The following is a 10975-nucleotide window of genomic DNA, read 5'->3' as shown; positions in this document are numbered from 1 at the left end:
TTACAATAATTATTTATTTTAATATTTATATATATATTAAAATAACAAGGATTTCATGTTTATAATAATATAATATAATATAATATAAAAGGTATAAATTGATTTCAATATTTTATCTGCTTATGACATTAGTTGGTTTGTAAATAACTTACATTGGTTTTTTTTTTGACTTAATTATAACGTAGCTTTTTATGAATATTGAAGAAATACACTTTAATGTTGGATAAAAAAAGCAGAAAAAAATACACGATGAATAATAAAAGCACCCAGAGATACTGCAGCAGTGCTCGTCATCCCTCTATACCACGCTCACTCGCCCGCCTCCTCATCTATATAACAGCGAGTTCCATTAGCAATGGGGCTTTTTTTTTTTGTTTCAGCACTGAAAATTAATTTAGCCACCCGAGAGGGTTGAAGGAAAAACCACCCCTCTGACGATGCTTTGCATACACAACGACCCTCGGGGAAGTTATCCTTTCTCTCTCCGTCTCTTTCTCTTTCGTCTTTATTTTTTTTATTTTTTTCGGCAGCTATGGGTATAGAAGCCTTTTTTTTACCGCTTTTGCTGCCAGAACTTTCTTACATTTTTTACTGCACCCTCAGGCTTTCCAAAAGAGAATGGCTAATTAAAGTGAGCTGAGCCAAGGCGGGGAAATAGACGGTTTGCTGTACCGGAATTTTCCAACGGGTTATAAATCACGAAGAGGGAGAGTTTTTAATAAAATATATCTCTGTTGTTTGGATGGAAAAAAAAAGAAAAAAGGAAACGAAAAAACCATGGTAGCACAATTTTAATCGGCACACCCACTTTGTATATATACTAAAGCACCTCGAGGGCTACAACAGAACTTAACGATTTCGAAGTTCTTATACGCTTAAACTTCTCCGAGCTACCATTCATTAAATCCAAATTTATTATTTATTTATTCAAATTATACTATTATAAATGTAAAAGTAAAAATACATATATAAAAATATTATGTAATTAATTTTCTAAGTTACCAAAAATGTTGAATCAAAATTAGGTTAAAATAAAATCAAAATAATAATTTTATTAAACACCTAAGTATTTTTACTTAAAATGAAATGACATTCTTCATTAAAATATTAATTATGAATTTCTGTGAATTTTAGATTTTAATTTAATGATATTTTTAATTATGTACATATAACCAATAAACCAATTAATAAGCCGTCAATCTGTTATAAGTTATAACTAATAATAAGTTAAATTATTAGCAATAATCTTTAACCACACTTTTTCAAGAAAAGTATAATATATTTAATATAAAAGAGATTTTTTTCTTCATAAAATAATAATCACAAAAGGGTGTTCAAAGAAAAAATATAAGTCTAAATCTAAAATATTTGTGTATCATTGCAAAATATATTATATAATATAGTTTATTATAACATTTTACGTAAAATCAAATTAGTACGTTTATGTGACTGTATTAATGAGTATAAAAATATATTGTATCTTTGTAAGATGTACTCGTATCATGTATAGTTATGTATGTATTATATATTGATTAGATTAGTTAATAGTGTTATCGTACGATAACAATATATATTTAATGATTTGTCACTCACAAGTTTACTTGCATTTATTATATATTTTTTTATAGGTCATATTATTGCACGTAATACAAACATTCCATACAATTGTAGATATTCGCTATGTTTGATAAATGTCATAAAAAACAGTTCACTTAAGGGGAGCTGCATCAGAAAATAAACAATAATATGTAAATTTTTTACTCGTGCACCAATATTATACAGACATTTTATAATCTTCAAAATCGTCAAACAGTATGCAGTTTTGTCAAAATTCACTTATTAGGGCTGTTTTATTTTTATTGTATATGGAATATCGTCTACTGCAGCAGATAATCGATTATTATAGTACAAATATACCTATATATTTAGCTGCTAATTCTACGAACATATTATTCACAAATATACTTTTAAATAAATAATATTTGTTATTTTATGCTCAGCACTATCAATGGTTATTATTATATATACTAATTTTTTTTAAGATAACACCTGTATATATATATATATTTAAAAACGATTACACATTGCGTATAGCACTATAACTTATAAGTATATACTTTTCATATGACTGTATATGGGTGCATTATACTATTATGTATACCTATATATATGCTGAGCACATTTCGTTGTAATATTTTTGAAAGCCTTTCAGCCCCTAGGCATTTCCTGGTTGATCGGCGCCCGCGCTTACCACCGCGGTATATATAGCGGTATTATACTTCACGTCATAGGTATATACGCATACGCACAGGTCCGCAATTGCACTCAGGTAGCCCGTAAAAAAATAATAAAATAACGGGCACTTTTTTTTCCGCGTGCGTACTTTTTTTTTTTTATCTCTTATTGTGAATATAATATACACTATACGCATCACACACACACACACACGCACAGAGAAGGGTTCGAGGGTGCTCCAGGTGTTGTTTCTTATTTTTAACACTGTTATTACGCGCGTAGCCCCTTCGCTTTTTTTTTTTTATACGTTTTTTACAATGCTCTCCTCCGTTTCACCCCCGTACACACACACACACACACACTGGCACGCATACACATTAGCTTCGCGCGAAAGAGTGCGGCAGATATGCGAAGGAGGGTGAGACGAGGGTAGAGGAGACGTCGGCGCACACGTCGTCGGCGTATATATATATATATATACATAAATGTTGTGTGCGTTGTTAAAAAATACGCGTGCGACGAGCACGAGCTCGTTATTATATTGTCTCGTGCGCCCCGCGAAGGGGTTTGTGTTGCCTCAGCAACTGGTTCCCCCACGTGGACTCTGCCGATGCGGTATACCTATTATTACGATAATATTATCACTGTATATGTTTGCCTACTTGTACTCGTGTTATTTATTACGTGCGTGTACGGTTTACCACCGTATATATAGGTAGTATAATTTACTGTTGTAGTAACAAATACGTCTCGCAGCATTACGCGAACCGGTTGCGCGTGCGCCGAAGAAGGCGTGACCCGAAAGCTACCGGTGCCGAGGCACCAAGACGATACGATAGAACCGATAGAAAGAGATGATGTGTTGGGCGTGTCTTTGGGTCGCTTAAAAAATGTAAAAAACTATGCGTACACGCGTGCGCGGCGTGTGTGTGTGTGTGTGTTTTGTGAATTAGGTACACTTAATATATATAGTACTTATGAATAAGTATATACATGTAGTAATACAATACACGCTTTTATATATTTTTATTATGTACCTTGTACCTTATAACGATAAGTACAACATCGAGTATATATATATGTGTATATGCGTATATTATTATATAATTGATTACCGCCGCGCGTGTGTTTATAATAGCATATATACCTACACGCGTATATTATGAAACTGCAGCGGATGTTCGTGCTTACACGTGCGACGGTAGATAAATATGTATAAATACATACATCCGCGAATTAATAATATCGACATAATACAAAATATTATGTGATATAATATGCGTTGCAGAATTTGTGGGAATCACGACCGGATAAACAAATTCGTCCAGCCGAATCTTTAAACACGCGTATATCTGTATAGCGAAATATAATACGCGTAAATGATGTGTATATATATTATATAGTTGGTTTTTCTCGTGTGGGTTTGATACACCGGAATGAGCGATTGAATCATATATACATGCTTAATTTCATAAAATGATACAGAATCCACGCGCGCAACAATGATTGAAGACGTTTTAGACTCCAGATTATAGTGTTCTACGTTTCTGAGTATTTATAATTTATCAATCTTATCCTCGGCAAACCCCGCTGTTATATAATATTATAAATTATTATGCAGCTATATTCCACGAGAAAAAACTGATTATTTAAATTTCACTTTTCAAATGTTTTGTAAAAATTGTTGCAAATATGCGAAAACATTTGAGCAAAGGGTATAGCCGCGGTGTATATAGGGTATATATTATAATATTATATATACATCATAAATCTACAGTGGAAGAGGGAAGTTTTTATTTTTTATTTGATATGTATAACGTCATGTTTTATAAACGACATAAACCATCATATTGAGCCAGATTGCACATAGCCGAGTATATATACATAATATATATTATAATATAGTGTATTATTATTTTATTTATTTTTTTTTACTTTTATTGTAATATTTATATTTTATTGTAACATGCATTTTGTTGTGAAAACAGAAATCATCATAACAATATTATGCTGTGGTTTGTGTCTATGTGTATAGTATAAACTATACAGACATATGTCATAATGTCATATGTATACGAGGGTAGGATATTTTTATGCCAAAATGCAGTTATGTGCATTATATTATTGTTACACACAACAGCAATAAATTCTCGGAAAATTGATATATGTATTATTATATTACTTGTATGTGTACAGTTATTAATCTAATATAGAGGTGTAGTATTATAAAAATAAGTATCGGAATAAAGTTTATAGTAATATATATGTAATAAAGTATGTCTAAGTTGAGTGTTGAGTATGGGAAACTTGAATACCTTTATAGATGTATAATGTGTATAAATACCTATTATTGTTTACAATAGTGTACACATTTAAGATACAAATATATATTCAATCTATATGGTATTTTACTATAGGATAGAACTGATATAAATATTACCTTACCTGTAGCATAACCAACAATCAACATAAAATATTTAAAAAACAAAATCTTAAAAAATAATAGTATAATACACATAGCAATTGCATGTAATTGCTTAACTATATTATATGGTTCAAAGTTACAAATTTCAGTATTAAATTAAAATTGTTGGTAGCTATATTATATTGAACAATATAGGTAGGTATATACTGTCTTGTATGAAAACAAATTATCATTGATATATCTTGTGTACACTTAGCCCAGCATCATCAAATTAACTTCAACGGAAGTCTGCATAATAATATAAATGTTTCTCCTAAAATATTAGTTCGCACATAAGTTATTGACCAGTAACTGAAACAGCATTAATAGTTTAAATTTAACACATTTTTTTTAACAGCTTATATATAACTTTCTGTTTTCATAATATTATATACATATGTTATGACTCAGTTATGTGTTGCGCTTAGTTCTAAAAATAAAAATATGTATGTATTAACGGAAAATAATGATTATCGTTTTCTTCACGTGTTATAGGTATTATGTTTAATACATTCAACACAAAATGTATTCCAAACATAATGGCAAAGCGAATATATAGTTTACCTGCGTCCTGCATTGTTAATCTAAAGAATCAGCTTTGCCGTTTGGAGTGTAAAAGATGACTTACGGGCGCGCTGGCGTTGCAACACAAATAATATTAATAAATCATCAATCAATATATTTTGTATTTATGCGAGTCATCATCACTTCTGTAATTGAAGTAAGTGTATAAAGATTTTCAAAAATGACAATATTGCTGGGATTCAAAAAGAAACTTCCTATTTAAAACGTCCAGATGTTTTGAAAGATGATTAATGATAGTACCTACAAGCAAAACACATTTTTTTTTAAGAGTAGGTAATTCAAATTTTCCATAAGCAATGGACTGATAATTCTGTGCAATTCTCGATTAGTTTAAGAAAATCGTGTATCCCAATATTTTTTTAAATCTACTTAAATTTATTAAAGATTACAATACAACCAGGTATATGGAATTGAAATTTAAAGTTATAACATTAATTTTATCATGCATACTTTTTTAAAATAAACTTTACATTAATAAAATTAATTAATAATATATTATTTATTAAACTATATATCGTAATTTATAAGCAATTACGTTGATACGAATGACATAAATAATTGCTTGGTATGTTTTAAATCATTTTTTTAAATTTTTATAACGATTTTATAAAATCCTTTGAGTAATTTGCTTAAATTGTTAACATCAAAAATACATGCTGTAACAATATTTTTTTTTTATCGTGGTACGACTAATTACTACGATAATATGTACTTAATATAGTAGGTATATACGCATACATATTACCCAATCTAGTTTATTAATCTTTTACTATACGCTTATCAACACGATTATACGAAACCGATTCTATAGTTGTACCTATTGTTAGGGTGTATCTATGGTGAATATTTTTTATTATGCCCAAAAGTTAAAAAGGCCCATACAATATATTTCTTATACAGAGAAGGCTCTCTATTTAAAAAACGTTGCTCTATTATAATATTTTTTACAGTCTACATCACGCGTAATCGGTAGCCACCGCACTGTGTACGAGTATAATATATGGAGATATCGCGGCGGAAAATAACTATATGCTGTACCGATTGGATTGACTTTACAATTCCCGTAGAATACGGATGATGGTATTGTGAGTGACGTATATTTTATACTACAGGCAAAGCAAAATATTTATTTTTGTATCCGAATATTAAATAAGTCTAACTATAAAGTATTATAATTCATGAAAAAAAAGTATTATACGAGGTGATTGGATCTAACCAACTACCAAAAACCGAATTCTTTTTTAATAAGAGCTCTAGGGAAGCTCTCATTTTATCATTATATTACATTATGTTCACCAGCATCTCGGTGTACGAATATAAACGATTAATCGATTTATAGCGCGTGCAGGTGCATAATATACAGCTCGCCAAAAATGGAGACTCTATAGTGGCGACTTACATATCTACTTACATAATTATATTTTAATGTATTTTTAATTTATAAATGCAATATTAATTCGATGATCTGCGTGCGCGTGAATATTATAAAGGAAATAGCTATCGAGCCTGACCTCAAAGCAGACGAGACGAACGAGTCTTGCAGCAACAGCAGCCTGCAGGGCAATCAGTAGCGTTCACTCTCTTCGACGACATAATAATAATAATAATAATAAGAAAACCGTTGCCCGGAATCCGTGGTGTTTAAAAAACAACAGATCAATAAAGAGTGGAAGTTTTTCGTTTTTCGTTTTTTTTTTTTACTTCTCTTTTCCCGCACCCACTTTCCCACCTCATCATCACGGATCTTCGTCGCGCGTCGACTCTGCTGCTGCTGCTTGGTTGTTACTACTCCTCGTATTCTCTCTCCCGGTCGTTTGTTTAATAAGAAAAGTTCGTAATTTCCGCGCGATTGTGTGTGTCCTTCCGCGAGCTGTTACTATAGTAACGTCGGTGGATTCACCCTTTTATATTTTCTTCTCTTTTTTCGCTTTCCCTCTCACTCTCTTTTATTATTATTATTATTATTTTTTTTTTACACACGGCCTTGTGCGCCTCTGTACACGCCGAGGAGTCTAAAAACCGCGTTCGTGAGGGTGGTGATAGGCAGTGTGTGGGTGAAGCCTGCCCGAGAGAGAGAGCGAGAGAGAGGAAAAAAAGGGTGACCGGACCCAAATGTAGCTAAAAAAAAATTATGCGATCGATAACTACTGTTGTTTTTATATATAACCCTCTTTTTTTCCCTTGTAATTTATAATTATTGTCTTTTTCTTTCCGACTGTACGAAAAAAAAGTACGGAAATTTAAACGGTAATTTATGAACAATGGGGGGCTCTTTGATAAACGTATGGCGTGGCACACACGCGATCAAAAAACTATACGTTCGCCCGATGGAGTTTTAGTAATTAGTTTTATATAAACATGTTAGGTAGACTTCTGGTATATAACTATTTGTGCGAGTCAATAGATGTTTCTGCGATGTCCATTATACTCTTTTTTCGTCAAATCGCTTTAGATTATCATTCGTACTATATATATCACGTAAAATCAATCATACTTTATATATATTAGATGATGAGTGCAATATATAAATGTACCTACTATTTAGGTAAGCTGCTATTTTGGGCGAGTATCCACTATACACACAAATGTATATTGACAGAACTGCGGATGGTCCATCGAAGTGCACGACGGATAGGTGTTGAAAAAAAAAATAAAAAACAAATTCACACGTATATATCGTATTTGATTTTCTAACCAAATCATCATACTCAATTGGCCGAATGACTACGTAAATGACAGAATTCTTTTGATTTATATATTTGAGATACCGCGGCCTATATAATATACACGCCATCGCATTTACTGCCTCGAGGAATAGTTAAATTACCATTTATTATGATTGAAGACGTTTTATAACATAAACGTATTATTGAACGATGACAGCCACCTGTTATAAACGGTAGCGGTATAGGCGAGTATTATACTTTTATAGAATTTAATGTGTGCTTTTGTTTTTCATACGAGTGTTTTGTCGTACAATAACAATATTATATTATATTTGTGTTACGGTTGTAAAAACTTTTTAACAATAGCAAAACCGCCATAGTGGCATAATATGTATGTATGAAAATATAATATGCGTACACCTATAACGATTGACGATGACGATGAATGAAACAAAGTATACAATTATATATATATACTGCACCGCTCGACATAATAATAATAATAATGTACAGACGTGCGGTATACCTTATACATTATTATATACGTATATATATATATGATATATGAAACACTCGTCTACAGCGATGGTTGTGTGGGGAGAGGCGCATCGTTTATGCACCCACAGGCCAGTTGTCGAGGGGTAAGCTCTTAAAGCATGCGACGGTGGTGGCAGCGACGTATATATATATATGTATAGCGTATTTTTTTTATACGTACTCACCGTGTATAACACACATATTATATAAACTCCAAACAGTTCGACCACAGACGGTCGCGTCCAGTCGATTAACGCCACACTCGTATATATATAGGTATATATTATTATTACTACTCTGTTAATCAATTGTAATTTTATTCGTTTCCGTTCACTGCTATAATTATGACTTCACTAACAATATTATTATAAAGATCCAGCTCGCCCATACATTTCTACGCGAAAAAAAAATAAAACAAATAACCACACGAACATATTATACGTGTACGATAGTGTACAATATAATTATTAGAGTATATACTTAGATCAACAAATATCTAATAGAGACATTTACACGACGAGTACATTGGTACCAAAAATGTAATTACTGCAGCAGGAGGGAATGAGAAAATATTCTATACGTTTGAGCTAAGTAAAAATTGAACGCTATTTTAACATAATATTTACTTACATTTAAATATACCGCATTATGCTACAGGTATAATGAATATTATTGTCGTTATACATAAAACTAAATGTGTTTTAAGAAGCAGTGAATAAAATATGATCTATATAGGTATTTATCGTTTTGATAACGGTAAACATTAGAATTACAATGTCTTCGCGTCTTTCGCCAAGCTTAATACTGTTATTTGTGTTGGTATCCCGAATGAAACTATCCTACATGTACAAGTTCATTATTTTATGACAAACGTTCATCAAGTTATAGGTTATCATAATATTATTTTTCAAAGAGGCGGAAGCATTTGTCTCGTCTTGCCATCACCCTGAAATGTGCCGCCCATGGACAAAGTGATGTCGCAGAGTACGTCGATTGATGTTCATAATATTGTTGTATAGGCATACAATGCGGAGTAAGTACACAAAATATTATTACAGTATTATCGTATATACATTTATTATAGTTTATATGTTTATTATATATATATTATGTATTAGGCTATACATACGTTACCCTTATTGTACATGTGTCTATTGTATGTTTTGTTTTATTGCAAAACTTGAATCGTATATAATAATATATTATATAAGATGGTTTGACAATAATATGGTCGAATAAACATTTTGAAGTACATTCGATAAGAATTAACAGTATTCGTATCGAGGTCTTTCCTTTGTTCGTCGAAAAAAGCAACTGTCCAAATATAGTATACATAAAACATAACCCATACTCGTACATACATATATATATGTTATTATCGGTTATGAATTTTAACAAAAAAAAAAAAAAACTAAACCCTATTTAGCCTTCGAAGTATAGCAGCGGCGGCGGCACGGCGGTCCGTCTATATTATTTTTGGAATTGTATATGCGCGTAAAAAAAAAATAAAAATGTTTTCATCGGAAAAAACGGGTTCTCGTTTTATATGTACAGTTAGTTTTTTTTTTATATATTTTTTTACACCAGTTTCGCTATACCACCCACCTTTTTACCCCGAGGTCTCGTTTCCCGGGGCGGGGGAAACAATTCAGCACATGGCCCACTTCAGAGCCATCAGAGACAACAGACATTATACGTTTCCTGGTTGGGAATAGAAAAAAATATAGAATTTTTGTTGATAAAACCCCTTTATTACTCTTTCAATTGTCGTGTGCCCACCTCGCGGATCACAATGCATTTCACATTTCAGGAAACGGGTTTTAACAAAAAAAAAAATTCGCTATTCGCTATCCGCTCTATTCCCCAAAACGATATAAAGGGGTTGATTAACTCCGGTTAATCCGCAACAAAGGATTGCCACTATACGAGTGAATACCTAGTTTTTTTTATTATTTTTTAGCGCATAACGTGTCACCACTGCATATAGTACGTCGGCACCGTCGGAGTTTCCTCAGTCGTGAAATGGTTACAAATCATTTAGGAGATTACGCCGTTTCCCTACGTATAATATTATTATATATACCTGTGTGTGTGCGCGCGTGTGCGTATAAAAGAAGGGACACGCGCGACCGATAATATATATATTTATACGTATATGCGGAAACGTCGGTCACAATCATTTTTCAGCCGTTTTTCATTTTTGGCTCACTAGGTATACATTATAGGATAGGCACCCTTTTTTTATATACACGCGAACCGCAAAATATATTGCGTTTTAAACTTCTCATTTGGTTCAAAATAAACCCGGAATAAAATAATTGTATTGTGACGCGCGTTTATAGATCGTACGTAATAAATATTCGATTTTGTTTAACGACGAGACTTTATCAATGAACCATTAAATTACCAATAATTGCGCGTTATATTATTTTAATAAATATATATATTGAATATTACACATATACCTATACGAATAAATATCGCATTA

Source organism: Aphis gossypii, chromosome 1, assembly GCF_020184175.1.
Source record: "Aphis gossypii isolate Hap1 chromosome 1, ASM2018417v2, whole genome shotgun sequence".
In the NCBI taxonomy this organism is placed as follows: Eukaryota; Metazoa; Arthropoda; class Insecta; order Hemiptera; family Aphididae; genus Aphis; species Aphis gossypii.
Note: the sequence above shows the minus strand (reverse complement) of the source record.